Source organism: Leuciscus leuciscus (assembly GCF_965113295.1).
Source record: "Leuciscus leuciscus genome assembly, chromosome: 3".
Lineage (NCBI taxonomy): Eukaryota > Metazoa > Chordata > Actinopteri > Cypriniformes > Leuciscidae > Leuciscus > Leuciscus leuciscus.
In genome coordinates, this window is record NC_138727.1 from 51,180,762 (window position 1) to 51,197,930 (window position 17,169).

General features: G+C 35.7%; 2 long non-coding RNA genes across 2 annotated transcripts in view; one reads left to right on the forward strand and one right to left on the reverse strand.

Moving 5' to 3' along the window:
* LOC309493978 overlaps positions 1–11,171 on the forward strand; it is a 68,960-nt gene extending 57,789 nt beyond the window's left edge. Inside the window, exon 4 of the long non-coding RNA XR_014204156.1 lies at positions 11,110–11,171. This is a non-coding gene — a long non-coding RNA (uncharacterized lncRNA). The remainder of the gene's footprint in view (positions 1–11,109) is intronic.
* LOC309493958 overlaps positions 1–17,169 on the reverse strand; it is a 179,022-nt gene that overhangs the window by 106,847 nt on the left and 55,006 nt on the right. The gene's annotated exons all lie outside the window — the stretch shown is intronic.

A 17,169-nucleotide genomic window follows, 5' to 3' on the forward strand; every position in this document is an offset into this window, starting at 1 on the left:
TAATGCTGTTTGTGGAGTTGTTTAATCCTCCTCTGCTGAGATCTTCACAGATTGAATCTCTTCTTTTCTCTTCAGTCGATTTCATCTAAGACTGTGTCTGAAGTCAGTTGTAGTTCTTGTGTTTCTGCTCGTCTCTTTTTCTGTTCTCTTCTTTCCTTCAGGGATTCTGCTTGTTAACAGGCTTATTAAGGATGAGATGACTCTATATTTAATATACACAGATTTTGTGGCTCAGATAAGGTTCAGTTCTGGTTTATTTCTTTGCTCTTGGCTGACATGTGGCATTGCTATGGCCTGCTTGTGGCCCAGATCTGGCAAACAGGAGTGGGCCACCCAAGTGCCGTCATTCCACGCTGCATGTGGGCCAGATCCGCATTCCACAAGTGCCAGATGTGGGCCGGATCTGGGCCGAAACAATGTTGCTACACAGTAAATTCCACAGTGTTAAATCAACACTGCTCAGAGCAAATATGGTCCCACTCTACAGAGTGTTAAAGTAACACTAAAGCGGTGTTAAAGTTAATGAGATAATTAAGTGATTAATTTAGTGATGATTGAACATTATTGAAGACACCTGCAGTTAACAAGCAGAATCACTGAAGGAGAAAAGCACAAATTGTAAGCCACCGTTATGGTGATGGGTGTTTGCTTTAGTTGGGCTCTTGACCCTTATATGTTTACTTTAGAGTTAGTTTGGCTGTTGTATCTGAGTTATAACTGCCAGATGAACAAAGAAAAAAAAAGTGATCTGATGGTGTTGGTTATATTATGAAATTCATCATTTGAACTTGATCACTGAACTCATTATGATCCTTATTTCTGACTTCGATTTATGTTGTTGGTTACAAAATAACTGTGAATCTGCATAAATATCCAGAATTTTTTTATATAATATAAAGGATTTCTTAAAAGTTGTTTAAAACAAAAAAATCTTTCCTTTAGTCACACACAGACGTCAAGATTCAGTCTATGCATCTCAACAATGGTGACGAGCAGAATATTCAATTAGGGAAAGTAAATTAAATAGACAATTCAGATCATAATTTATTCATACCGCAATGCATGATGGGAGCCATTAATGAGTTGTGATTGGTGGCAGCCACTGCAACATGCTTTATTATTGTCACCATTGTTGAGATTCACAGGCTGATTATTGATGTCTGTGTTTCTAAATAAATTAATTTGAAAGTGTTTTGATCAGAACAATGTTTATGAAATATTTTGGATTATAAGTAAAGTATTGATAATCATATGCTGTTAAAATCACAAAGCTGCTGGTAACAAGATAAACCAAACTATCTCAATAAGTTTCATTTTTCAGATCACAGCATGATTATGTCAAAACATAACCAACACTATCAGATCACACTTTTACTTTGTTCATTTGACTGTTATACATCAATAACAGCAGACAAACAACAGTAAAATTTAAAGTAAACACATAAGGGTCAAGAGCCCAACTAAAGCAAACACCCATCACCATAATGGTAACTTACAATTTATGATTTTCTCCTTCAGTGATTCTGCTTGTTAACATCAGGTGTCTTCAATAATGCTCAATCATCACTAAATTAATCACTTAATTATCTCATTAACTTTAACACCGCTTTAGTGTTACTTTAACACTCTGTAGAGTGGGACCATATTTGCTCTGAGCAGTGTTGATTTAACACTGTGGAATTTACTGTGTATCTGGGAAGGGTCTCGCCGCCTCGAAACATAACCTGTCCAGATGGATAGTGGACGCTATTGCAGCAGCTTATGCATCTAAACACCTGCAGTGCCCTCTGGGCATCAGGGCTCATTCCACTAGAGGCATGACCTCATCGTGGGCTTGGTCCAGCGGGATTTCTATTCATGGCGTTTGTATGGCAGCGGGCTGGGCCTCCCCCTCTACATTCCCGCCTTGCAGGCTAAACTTTTGTCAGTCTAAGCGGTGTGTATGTTCTGCCCAGATCGTTCGTGTGCAGGCTACTCTCACGTGACTTTAGCTCACTTGGTTGAGCTGCACTTTAAGGGTTGGTATTCTTATTCTACGGTAAATCGCTTGCAACCAGCTGCCAGTTTTTTACCGTAAACTTTAGTTCAATGCCGTAAAACATAAATATTTCTACCATATTTTTTACGGTAAAGTACTGGCAACCAGCTGCCAGTTTTTTACCGTAATTTTTAGTTCGATGATGTAAAACTTTGTAAAATTAGTAAAAAATTGCTACCGTATTTTTTACGGTACACTCAAAAAAAAAATTGTGTCTAAACATAAGATTTATGTATTTGAATTGCATGTAAAATTGAATCCCATGCATTTGGATTACATAGTTGTAACATAAACCAATCAATACTCTGAATGTGATTCATATTTTTAAGTCATATATAAATGAAACAGATAAGATTTATGTAATTGTATTAATAAACTGAATGTGATTTATATTTGTCAGTCATATGTAAATGAAACAGGTAAGATTTATGTAATAGTACACAGAAAAACGCCCATGTTAAATTAACACTGCTCAGTGTTCATATGTGTGCACACTACAGAGTTAAAGCGGTGTTGAAGTTAATGAGATCATTAAGTGATGATTGAGCATTAATTATGAACACCTGCTGTTAACAAGCAGAATCACTGAAGGAAAGAGAAACACAAGAACTACAACTGACTTCAGACACAGCCTTAGAGAAAAGAAGACATTAAATCTGTGAAGATCTCAGCAGAGGAGGATTAAACAACTCCACAAACAGCATTACCAGCTTCACTTATTACTAACCAGACTGACTTTATTTCATTTCCGTTTGAATGAAAACAATAGTTGTATTTTAAAGTCACCATGATGGTGGTTAGCGTTTGCTTTAGTTGGGCTCTTGACCTTGACTTAATATAAAATTTTCTCTGGCTGCTATAATTATGTGTTTCTAAAACACATTTGTTGCAGCGAAAAAGCCAAGCGAAAATGAGATCAAGTGATATTGGCTGTTTATTGATGAAGGTGTAATCATCATATTGTGGCCTGAATCACTTATCTTTTTCAGTGTCTAATGCTTTGATTATTGGGGTTATGTGATTTTGTTTTATTTATTATAGTAGCTGTGTGACCTGACAGCATTAGATCCAACAGTTAATCAAATAATATAAAGAATTTTAAAAACATTTAGTGCATTAAACTTTCTCTTCTACATTATTACTTAGACATCAAGAATCAGTGTATGACTCTCAACAATGGTGACAATCAATGAAATGCTTCATACTGCAGTGCATGCTGGGTACCACAAATCAAAACTCACCCATATCTCCCAGCATGCATTGCGGCATTAATAAATTATGCATCAGGATTTTTTGTATCTTTTGTCACCATTGTTGAGATTCATATGCTGTTTCTTGATGTCTGTGTGAGTCTCAGGCCCTGTCCCATTTCTCCCCCCTTAAAACTTCCACTTGGTTTTGAGTGCCCTCGAAAGTAAAGTCCCCTCAACGAGGGGAAGTGGAGTTGAAAATCTTTCCCTATGAAATGGGACACCACTATATGCAAATTATATACATGCACATAACTATCCCAGTTAAGATCAGGATATAAGTATCCATAATAATATGCTAGAAATCTAATAAAGTAATCAAATGTAAAAAACACAGCATAGTTAATTATAGATAGATTAATGCTCATTAACACTAGAAGTGCCAGAATTTCATAACTACTAGAACTGCCGCAAGCGGTCATTTTGACCGCTATATTCCAAACTCTATAGCCTATCTTTAATGATAAATACCCAATTGAGAGATTATTGCATTTATTGTATTAATATGTCTTTAAAAAACAAAACAACACCAAACTGTACATTTAAACAAGTTTAATTATACATTTATAAATAAATAATATCCGTAGATGTCCTGAACAAAATGACGGAGTAGCCCATATTTGTTTACACAGTTCGATCGCGTCGCGCCCGCCGACACACACACACACACACACACACACACACACACACACACACACACACACACACACACACACACACACACACACACACACACACACCCCAACCATATTCCAGTATTGCAATCTTGACATTGCAGCCTGTTCATTATAGCCATAATAAAATATAATAATAAAATAGTCAACCTAACATAAAAATTCCACTGCTCTGTTTGTAGCCTAGTAGGCTAGCCTACAATTCGTACCATTTTGCGCATGTGAAGAGGATGATTTTTTCTGTCGATATTGGAACGTGAGTGAAGTACAAAGCCTATAATAAAGAAATAGTTTACCATACAAATACATCGCAAATGTTAAAACATTTTGATTCTAATTAGAAAGTTACACAGTAAATTCCCCAGTGTTAAATTAACACTGCTCAGAGCACATATGGTCCCACTCTACATGGTGTTAAAGTAACACTGAAGCAGTGTTAAAATTAATGAGACAATTAAGTGATCAATTGAGTGATGATTGAGCATTATTGAAGACACCTGATGTTAACAAGCAGAATCACTGAAGGAGAAAATCACAAATTGTAAGCAACCGTTATGGTGATGGGTGTTTGCTTTAGTTGGGCTCTTGACCCATACTGTATATTATTAACTTTAGACTTTGTTTGTCTGCTGTTATTGATTTATAACAGTCAAATGAACAAAGAAAAAGTGTGATCTGATAGTGTTGGTTATGTTTTGACATAAGACATATTATTGACAATGAAACTTACTGAGATAGTTTGGTGTAACTTGTTAGCAGCAGCTTTTTGATTCTACAGTATATGATTATCAGCATTTTTCTTATAATCCAATATATTTAATAAACATTGTTCTGATCAAAACACTTTCAAATGTATTAATTTAGAAACACAGACATCAATAATCAGCCTGTGAATCCCAACAATGGTGACAATAATAAAACATGTTGCAGTGGCTGCCACCAATCACAACTCATTAATGGCTCCCATCATGCATTGCGGTATGAATAAATTATGATCTGAATGGTCTATGTCATTTACTTTTCCCAATTGTCACCATTGTTGAGATGCATAGACTGAATCTTTATGTCTGTGTGTGCCTATAAGAAAAGTTTTTTTTTGTTTTTTTTTACTTTTAAGAAATCCTAAATATTATATCTAAAATTCTGGATATTTATGCAGAATCACAGTTGTGCTGTAACCAACGACATAAATCAAAAACATAAAGTTAAAATGATGATTATCATAACATAACCAACACCATCAGATCACTTTTTTTCTTTGTTCATCTGGCAGTTGTAAGTCAGATACAGCAATCAAACAAAAATTAAAGTTAATAATTTAAGGGTCAAGAGCCCAACTAAAGCAAACACCCATCACCATAACGGTGGCTTACAATTTGAGATTTTCTCCTTCAGTGATTCTGCTTGTTAACATCAGGTGTCTTCAATAATGCTCAATCATCACTCAATTAATCACTTAATTGTCTCATTAACTTTAACACTGCTTCAGTGTTACTTTAACACCATGCAGAGTGGGACCATATGTGCTCTGAGCAGTGTTAATTTAACACTGGGGATTTTACTGTGTACGTGAGCCTAACGCCGCTTACTTTCACTTTCGCTTATAACGCATTTCATTTTGGCTTGTTTATAGTTATTTTTTCATTCTTGTTCTGTTCTGAATATCATTACATTTAAATGATTTGTTGTTGAATATGTTTAGTGTATTTTTAACCACATTTTATTGTTGTGTATATTGGTATAGCCTATAATAATACCGCGAAATTCCGTGCGGTCAATATGACCGTCTATGGCCGAAATAGGTAAATATGTTCATTTGTTTTTTTGCCTTATGTGTAATTTATATGAAAAACATTTTAAATGAAAATACAGACACTTTTAGGAAAAGTCAGGTACCAGCAGGATTGTATTTATTTTTTCAACAAAGTTATTGCAGATATAAAATTCAAAACGGTCAAAATGACCGCCATGGCCGTTCTAGTGTTAAAGCTAAAGTTATTAATTCAAGAGCTGGGAGTAATTTTCTCTTTGCCTTTAGTTGTTTTATTCACATTAACCCTCTGAGGTCTGAGGGGTTTTTGGGGTCCTTGAGATGTTCTGACATGCCCTGACATTTGTGCTTTTTTCAGTTGCTTATAAACATATTAATGGCAAAGGTATAATTACACTCTATTTAGCACAAACAGGGCTACCATAATATGTGAGCAACATGCATGTACATGTTTGTATTTTTGAGAGAATAATGTTTATGCATGGTTATTGAAAAAAATAAAAACTAAAGTTTCTGAAATAAGGCCACAAAACACATACTAAATACGTGTCAATAAGACTTTTGACTAATTGATGTCTTTGCCTAGAGTTTTTTCTTCAAAATGATGTGAAAATCCTCCTGCCCTTATCATTCACATAACACAATACATTGATTTAAATCTTGTAAAACACTTTTTGTTTGTAAAGGCAATATGCGCAAGGGGCGTCAACCATTCAACAGCATCATGCATATGTAGTGGTTCACACCTTAGGAGACAATGGGGCCCGCATACTTAATGAGCCATTCATTCAGGTGTGTCACCTATAGCCACAAGAAAGAATGCAAGAGCAATATATATACAGTATATATATATATATATATATATATATATATATATATATATATTCTACCAAATTGGTTCACAGTTGGAAGCATGTCAATTTTTAATATTTTTTCACAAATTTTGCTTGCAAATTGTATAATATCCAAGGAAAACATGTCTATTAATTGTGCAGTTAATTCTCACACTGTATTTTCAGTTTTGGAATATGTATCCTCTCCCCAAATTTGTCAATAATAAAACACAATAAAAATTATTTAAAGAAAATGCTTATATTTACCTTTTAAAATGTGTTTACATCTACCTTGTAAATATATATTTTTTTATTAAAAAGGTTACAATTACAACAACAATTGAAGTGTAATCTTTCTTTGTAAAAACTAAAGTATACATTTTATCATACATATTTCAAACTTCGAATATAGCCTACATTGACAAAACATACTATATTTAACATATTAGCAAAAATTGGCAAACAAAAGCTTATTTGAGGTGGCAGATATTTTACAGTAAAAATGTGTAATCTATCCAAAACTAATCAACGAAATGTTGTCTTTCATATGTCTGTAACATAGGTCTTTCGTTTTTATTATAAGGAATATAAATGTTAATTTGCAGTTTAATACGTTGCTTATACAAATACATTTTATTTCAACATATTTCAATCGATTTTACTCAGTATAGCAAAATAGTTTGCTAAAAGCAGATCATTTATTCACACACAGAAACGCAATTCAAATTTAAACCGTCTTTTTGCGAGTTGTGGTAAACAGCGCATCTCTGCGTTTATTCATTCACACAGAAACGCGATTTACTTGAGAATGAAAAAAAAAACTTACTACATTATTCCATCCGTTGCTCCTCGAAATACCAGCACTTCTGAGGTAAGTTTTCCATTATTATTATTCCTCACAGCGCTGCGAGACAGTGTAGACAACTACACTTATCTGAATAAACTTGATGTGTTTTCTCGAGCTGATATGTGGGCGTTCACAGTTTGTATGGGATCGTCTCAGTCATTTGCGTTTGAATAGCGCGCGCTCTCCGTGGGTGTGGCCGATTATAACGTAATGAGATGAGATGAGCTCGACTGGAATCGCTCTCTTTTAATACAGATTTCACAAGATGAGAATATTTGTTTTTTATATAAATTACTTCATTTAAAAGAAGAGAATTCAAGCTTCATGCCTGTGTGTCTGTATGCCTGTTTGACTGAGTATTCGCTCAGTTATTGTTCATTTTCGGACGCGTTTCAGAATGGACTTCACTGGCAGAGAGAAGGCAGAACTCGCTTCGTGTTTATTTTTCTTTATTTGGCAAAAAGCACAACACTTTGTTTTTATTGTGAGTATACACAAAAATAATACACATTTAACAGAATCGATTGATGTATGAAACTCCTATGGAAAATCAAAGTCAACAGAGTATTTATGAGTTTCTTTTACATTGATAAAAAAAAAGCGAGCTGGTATCGCCGGCGATACCGTAGACCTCAGGGGGTTAAAGGTGTAATCATTAGCAGGTTTATTAGACACTGCCACTTTAAGGCCACATCCACACGAAGCCAGAGCTTTCCCTGTCCGATATCTTTTTTCCCCGTTCAAAAAAAAATTCCGTAAACACGGCGTCGTCTCAAGAAATATCTGCGTACACACGAAACCACTGAAACCGACTCAAAACGATGTAGTATACATGCCAGACCATTATGTGGAGCTGTAATTCTGCCACAGACATACACTAAAAACGGAGAAGAAGACTTGGAGCTCGCGCATAAACCTAGCGCGCTGTATACAACAATAATATTAGGCACAGTAGCTTCTTTTTTTCTTTTTTAATCAAGAACTTTGTTAAACAATATGAAAAACCATAAATGTAGTTGCTGTGACTTAACGGTGTCTGACTAGTTGACACTTGGTGTGATGACATCATCGTTTCGCAAAATATACGGATTGGCCGTACACACGAAAACGCAAGGGCGGCGTTTTCAGATTTATCCACCTTGGGACCCGGTTTAAAAAAATAGCGGTTTCAGTCTCCGAAAACGCCGGATCCGTGTGGACGAAACACCAATACGATAAAAAATGTATACGTATACAGCGAAACGCGTCTCCGTGTGGACAGGGCCTAAGACCGAATGCAGATCTAATAATACACATTTTCTCCCAACTATTCCACAACTAACTCCCATTTAAGACATAAACTGTGTTAAAGTGAATCTCCAAACCGGTCATTTAGCCATATTTTTGTCTGTATTTGATCGTTTAGACGCGCACATGAAACCCAAAGTATAGTTTGCTTGTCTAAGTTAGTTGCAGTCCGTTTCCGAACGCGCGCCGCCATGGGAACAGGGTCAACATACGTCTCTTGCGCGGATCATTGTGCATTTGTGCTTATAATAGCTCTTTTTACAATCAAACACCTCCCGCAATTTAGAATCAGCAGACACTGCATTTTACAGCAATCACTGATCACTGGTGCTCAGTGCTGTTTGGGTTTAACGTTAGGGAGAAGTGACAGCGCGCTGTGAAGAAAAAGATGAAGCACTAGACGAACGCGGCTAGTTTTTAATAGTTTTACCTCACATCTTCTTTTTATAATCCTTGGAAGCCAAAATCGAAAATAAAATTAGATTAACTACCCAGATCAGATGTAACGTTATATTTGATGGGCAGACTCTCTCGAAGCACTCGGCAGATATCATGAACATCGTCAGATAGATAGCTTCGTGAAATATTTTCTAACATTAGTGTTCAAAACTTTACAGTCCATTGGATGTGCATCAAACTAACATATTCCAACATATTTAGAAATTTTAACATGCTTATTTGCGAAAATATAATTACAATTAAATTGTTCCTTTCCAGCGGTGTCCGCCATCTTGTTTAAAAAAAATTACCGGCTTGCTGAGTCCGCAAGGTATCCTGGGTAATTTCATCTTCCACTTCGTTTTAAGCCTGCATCGGACCGCACTATGTTTTGAGGGTTGATTTTAAGGGGAGAATAGCACTCCCCCTTGCTCTTTAGAGTATTGGGACACCCTACCCTACACGAGAACGCGCAAAAACAAGGGTTAGGGCAGAAATCTAGGGTAAGGGGAGGTATTGGGACAGGCCCTTAGTAATGCCACAGATGAAAGGTTTTTGTGCACTAACTATAAAAAAAAAAGTATATTGTTTGATAAACAACACTGTTAGATTTCATGCTGCAAAATCGAATGGCTTCTGTTATGAATAAAACAATATTAAAAAGCATTAGATACTGAACAAGATCAGCGAATGAGGCAATTACATGATGATGACTTTGTCATCATCATCATCAATAAACAGCCAACATCACCTGATCTCTTTTTCTCATGGCTTTTTCGCTGCAACAAATGTGTTTTATAAACACATAATTATAGCAGCCAGAGAAAATTTTATATTAAAGAGTCAAGGGTCAAGAGCCCAACTAAAGCAAACGCTAACCACCATCATGGTGACTTTAAAATACAACTATTGTTTTCATTCAAACGGAAATGAAATAAAGTCAGTCTGGTTAGTAATAAGTGAAGCTGGTAATGCTGTTTGTGGAGTTGTTTAATCCTCCTCTGCTGAGATCTTCACAGATTTAATGTCTTCTTTTCTCTTCAGTTGATTTCATCTAAGGCTGTGTCTGAAGTCAGTTGTAGTTCTTGTGTTTCTCTTTCCTTCAGTGATTCTGCTTGTTAACAGCAGGTGTTCATAATTAATGCTCAATCATCACTTAATGATCTCATTAACTTCAACACCGCTTTAACTCTGTAGTGTGCACACATATGAACACTGAGCAGTGTTAATTTAACATGGGCGTTTTTCTGTGTACTATTACATAAATCTTACCTGTTTCATTTACATATGACTGACAAATATAAATCACATTCAGTTTATTAATACAATTACATAAATCTTATCTGTTTCATTTATATATGACTTAAAAATATGAATCACATTCAGAGTATTGATTGGTTTATGTTACAACTATGTAATCCAAATGCATGGGATTCAATTTTACATGCAATTCAAATACATAAATCTTATGTTTAGACACAATTTTTTTTTGAGTGTATGGTATGGTAAATGCAACGGTAAGTTTTTTTTTTTTTATAGTGTACTTCCAAAATCCGTACATTTAACAGTATATTACTGTACAATTACATGAAATGTCCCGTGAGAGCTATTACAGTTTTTCACTCTATATAGTAAGGGTACATACTGTTAAGCAATTAAAAAAAAAATTCCGTTGCGTTTTTACATTTTTTTACCGTTGAAATTATGAACATTTATTACTGTGCATGTCTTTTCCCTTGTTTTTTTTACAGTTTTTTACCGTTAAAATTATGCTTTTTTTATTTTACAGTGTTGATTTAATATTATTTCAACGGATTCTTGCTATCTGGTTTGGGATTTCATTATGTGGAAAAGATGGGTCAGGATAATAAGAAGTTCTTGTATAGACAGGACAATTTTTCTGTTGACTGCTATAATTGATAATGTTCTCTGTAACTTGTTGATTAATTTGTATTCATAATTATTTTTTAGATGTCTTAAGACTTTACTTGGCCTTTTCAACTGTCACACCGGTGACGACTGCAATTGGTAATGTACTCTGCTGTTGGCTACTGTTTTGTATGCACTGTTAGACCATACCAGGTTTTTTTACAGTAAAATACTGGCAACACTGTTGCCAGTAATTTACTGTTAATTGTACAGTTATTTACTGTAATCTACAGTATCTTACTGTAAAGGTGCACTAAAACTCTCGTTAACTAATTTCACTTACAGAAACCGACTGCCTTAAATTGACCAACTGTCATTTAAACGTATTAACTAAAATGTATAATGCATTAATAACAGCAAAGTATTACTGTGAACTTATTTCATTTGAAACCACAACAAACATTTTGTAAATAAAGAGATTTTCACTGGACCACAACTACACAGTCACTGCTTTTTAAATAAAGCAACATGCAGCATATCATCAATGTTTGTAGATCTTCTCCTGGACTGAAGCACAGGCTCTACTCTTCAGCACAGTGGTGACCCACAAAACTAAATTTTACAGTAAACTACTGGCAACAGTGTTGCCAGTATATACCTGTTTTATAACTTACAGTTTATGACTGTTAAAATAAATGTTGTGGGTGTGTCTTTTTATCTTACACTGTTAACCCTTTCAACCTCACAGGAAAATCCACACTACAAAGAGTAAAAAGTAACATGGACAGTGTTGCAGTGAGACAATTAAGTGAATATGTAAGTGATTGTTGAGCATTAGTGATGAACACCTGCTGTTAACAAGCAGAATCACTGAAGGAAAGAGGAACACAAGAACACAAAATAGAGAAACACAAGACCTACAACTGACTTCCAGCCATTACACATTATTATACTTATTATTAACCAGTATGACTTTATTTCTGTCATACATCTACAGAAGTTGTTATTGAGATGTTTAATTGAAAATGTTTGGTTTGAAGTTACCATTATAGAGATCAGTGCTTGCTTTAGTTGGGATGCTGATGCTAAAACATTAGTGTTTCTTTTGCTGCTTGAGCTGATTTTGTGCAAGTCACACTTGTGCACACACACAGTTTATGAATGATTGCGGTTATAATGATTATGATGACAAAATCATCATATCGCCTGTTCATTCACTAAGGAAATTAATTCTCACTCATTCAGAGTTTAATCCTCAATCAAAAGTGTTACATTACCGCCACTGTGGAACCACAGCAATAAATTAGAATGACTAACACCTCATGCACAACCAAAGAAACAGCACTACACTGTCTATTAGAAACACAGAGATATCACAATTTAGCACATTAATCTCAACAATGGTGGCAATATTTTTTTATTATAATTTTTTTTTCATGCAGCAGTGCATGCTGGGAGTTTTATATTATCCTGGAACCCAGCATGCATTGCGACATGAAACTTTTGATTGTCACCATTGTTGAGATTCATATGCTGATTGTTGATGTATGTGTGTGTCTGAGTCAAGCAGAAGCTCAAAATGTTTTAATGTACTATATGATTACAATATTTTTCAGAAGACCTGATTACAGAAACATTGATTTCATGTTGTAGATTCACAGATACATGCTCAATATGAAATACCCATAAATGCAAAAAAATATATTCAGGAATGATCAGAGAATCAGACATGTCCAGGATGGTTGTGGTATCATCACAAAAGCCAAAAACACCTGATCAACTTTCTCTTGGCTCTTTCTTTCCATAACAAATGTGTTTTACAAACTCACTGTTACAGCAGGCAGAGAGAGACGAGCGGTAGGAAGTCAAGGGACAAGAGACCAACTAAAGCAAATACTGATCTCCATTATGGTTACAACAAACTTTATTATTAACCAAATCTCTGTTAATTCTCAAAAAGAACTTTTGTACATGTATGATAGAAATAATCGTAAACTGGCTTGTAAAACTGGTTTCACACTCAGTGTTGCTGGAAGTCAGTTGTAGTTTTTGTGTTTCTCTTTTTTTCTGTTCTTGTTTCTCTGTCCTTCAGTGATTCTGCTTATCAGGAGTTCATCAGTTCAATTCACTCCTTTACATTCAAGTGGACTATATTAGTGAACAAATGTAGGGAATAGTGAATGAGGGAATAGGGTGTGATTGGGAAAAGAGCCTCTGAGTGTCGATTTTGAGCACTGTTAATTCACAGTATATTCCTGTATTCTAGTTTTGTTTTCTACGGTATATTACTGTTTTAATGGAAAATGGTATGATATTGTCAGAATTTGGCCTGTTTTTACAGCAAGGGTTAACAGTGTGGATTAATGTCTGTAGCTTTAGGAGGTGAAACAATTCACTCGTTTTCTAAAGGGTCACAAATCCTTCTGATTCATGACACCATTCTCTGTTCGGTCTGTAACTCTCAGGGCCCTATCTTGCACCCAGCGCAATTGACTTTGTACAACGACGCATGTATCATTCCTATTTTGCACCCGCGCAAAGCGGACTTTTCCCTCCTCAGAAGCACGTCGGTAAGTTAGGAAATACACTTGCGCTCCCGGGGGCGGTTCAGCGCAAAGAGGAGGCGTGTTCCGGCTTAAACGTTCCTTCATGCTATTTTACAGGTTTAGAAAACAATTGCGCCACTAACCAGGAAAAAATAGTTTAAAGTCAGTGGCGCGTTGCGCATGTTATTCATATGCTATTTTAAGGGCGCATGCTTGGCCATAATCAATGTAGCGTGTGCACAACGCGCACTTTGATTCTCTCATCTACACAGAAGCAGCAGTTTTCATTTTTGCAAATCATTTGAAATTGATGTATTGAATATTATTACGATAGATATATAGATAGATATATAGATAGATAGATAGATAGATAGATAGATAGATAGATAGATAGATAGACAGACAATTTATTATAAAAGCATACATCTAGCTTACACATTTACCCAAATTATCATACGCCTGTTTAACCGAAGTTAATTTGGGTGGGTTTCTCCATCCCCAATGTCCCTGACGAGAACGTCGGTCTCCTCGGCTGTGAACCGCTGCCGGCGCGTGCCTGGCGAATCCGCTTTAGAACAAGCGCGCCTGCTCTTAAAGGGAATGTGAGATGTCGCTCTGATTGGTTTATTTCACGTTACGCCCAAACCACACCTATGAATAATGAAGCTACTTCAGACCAACCCCTTTTAGATTTGCGCCGGGCGCAAGAGGCATTTATCCCGCCGGGAAAATAGCAACAGCGCCCGAGACCCGCCCACAAAGTTACTTGCGCTTTGCGCTTGACACTTGCGTTTCAGATCGTTAAAATAGGGCCCCACGTGACACTGTTCTGAGCACCTCGTGTCTGATCTCTTCTTAGTACAAACACTGACTTTGTACTTTAAACGGCAAGCCGTTTTAACATTTAATCATTTCAACCGACTAGTATCTATTTTCAAGCTACTAGTACTTATTTTGTAGATACTAGTATCTATTCCATTAAGTACTACTTATTCTTTAGCTACTAGTGCTTATTCTTTAGATAATAGTGGTTATTTGTTAGATACTAGTGCTTATTCATTAGCTACTAGTACTTATTCAATAGATACTAGTACTTATTATTTAGATACTAGTACTTATTCAATAGATACTAGTACTTATTATTTAGATACTAGTACTTATTCATTAGATACTAGTACTTATTAATTAGCTACTAGTACTTATTCAATAGATACTAGTTAGGGCTGGGCGATCTAAATCGCGATATTGTTATGCGCATCTCGTCAGTAAAGCCGGTTCCTTGATTAGTAGTAAATCGCCATCACCTGCTTTCAGATGGAGCGGCATTTACTACAAAGAGCCGTAGTTAACTGACAAGCTGAGCCATATCGCATTAATATCGCGGACGTATCGCCAGCGATATTTAATGTGATATGGCTCAGCTTGTCAGTTAACTACGGCTCTTTGTACACAGCAAAAACTCCAGTGTTAAATTAACACTCCTGGGAGTGTATGAGTCCACACTCAAGAGTGTTTAAGTTAATGAGATAATTAAGTGATTAATTTAGTGATGATTGATCATTATTGAAGACACCTGATGTTAACAAGCAGAATCACTGAAGGAGAAAATCTCCAATTGTAAGCCACCGTTATGACGATCAATGGTTGCTTTAGTTGGACTCTTGACCCATATATTATTAACTTTAGATTTTGTTTGTCTGAGGTATCTGAGTTATAACTGCCAGTTGAACAAAGAAAAAAAAAAGTGATCTGATGGTGTTGGTTATATTATGACAATCATCATTTGAACTTTCCATCACTGAAAAGATCACTGAACTCATTAAAATCCTTCTTTCTGACTTCGATTTATGTTGTTGGTTACAGCATAACTGTGAATCTGCATAAATGGCCAGAATTTTTTATATAATATAAAGGATTTCTGAAAAGTTGTTTAAAAAAAATCAGTCTTCTAGGCACACACAGATGTCAAGATTCAGTCTATGCATCTCAACAATGGTGAGGAGCAGAATATTCAATTAGGAAAAGTAAATTACATAGTAGTGATGTTACGTTCGTGAACGAATCGTTCTTTTTGAACGAATCTTGTAGGTGAACGAATCGTTCTCGTTCACGTAATCCATTGACTCATATTTATCGTTCACTGAAATTCCTCCCTCCACAGCCGCGCGGCGCTATTAGCAGCGCATGCGCAGCTCAGTGAACCGGGTAGCTCTGTGTTTTCAACCTGTCAAGAATGACTAAACCTCAAGCCAATAGCCTTCGAGTATGAGATGTGACGGAGCATGTGATTTGTTGGATGTAGAGAACGAATACGCCCTTCACTGACTGTGACCGAGTTGCTTTTGAGTCTGAACGAGAGAGAGAGATCTTCTCGTGAACGAACTGGTACATGTCGTTCGTGAACGAAAAGAACCAATTGTTTGAACGATAATGATGGCGAACCGATAGAGCTGGGTTTGTGTAGTCAGCATATTTGCATCAAAGAAGGAAATTTACACTTTACCATTGTAATGAAAACAATTTAATAACGCAAGCATGGTTAAATATAGGCTTACAAAGACAAATTAACATTGTCATTTTGTACTTGGCTGTTTACTTGATTTAAATTTACACTTCTCTTTACCTGCTTTTCTTTTCTTTTGTTTGTGTGTTTTAATTAGTTTTGTGGTATTTTGCACTTTGAAAAATTTACTTTACTACTTGTGTTCATTTTGTATGATCAAAAATTAATTAATTACGTTTTATTCATGTCATATGCACTTATCTAAAAACTAAAACAAACCAAAAAATATGACAGTATTGGTTAGGTCTCATTTGCGTAACGTCAGCAAATAACATTTCAGTTCAGGCTGTGAAGGGGCATGTATTTGGTTGGATCTACTGAACGAATACGCCCATCACTGACCGAGATCGCTCTGTTTCGAGTCTGAACGAGAGAGAGAGATCTCGTTCGTGAACGAATTGATCAAACTGGTACATTTCGTTCGTGAATGAGAGTACTGGGTAGATCGGTCATTTAGCACACTGTTAGACCTTACCGGGTTTTTTTACAGTAAAATACTGGCAACACTGTTGCCAGTAAAATACTGTTAATTGTACAGTTCTTTACTGTAATCTAGTTTGTTTCTGTAAAAATGCACTAAATTCTAATTCAAGTTAACTAATTACACTTGCAGAAACCGACTGCCTTAAATTGACCAACTGTCATTTAAATGTATTAACTAAAATTTATAATGCATTAATAATGTGAGCAAAGTATTACTATGAACTTCTTTCATTTGAGACCAATAAAAAACTATTGAACATAAAGAGATTTCCACTGGACCAGCAACTACACAGTCACCGCCTGGTAAATAAAGCAACATGCAGTATATCATCAATGTTTGTAGATCTTCTGCTGGACTGAAGCACAGGCTCTACTCTTCTGCACAATGGTGACCCAAAAAACAAGATTTTACAGTAAACTACTGGCAACAGTGTTGCCAGTATAAAACAGTTTTATAACTTACAGTTTATTACTGTTAAAATACATTTTGTGGGTGTGTCTTTTTATCTTACACTGTTAACCCTTTCAACCCCACAGGAAAATCCACACTACAAAGAGTAAAAAGTAACA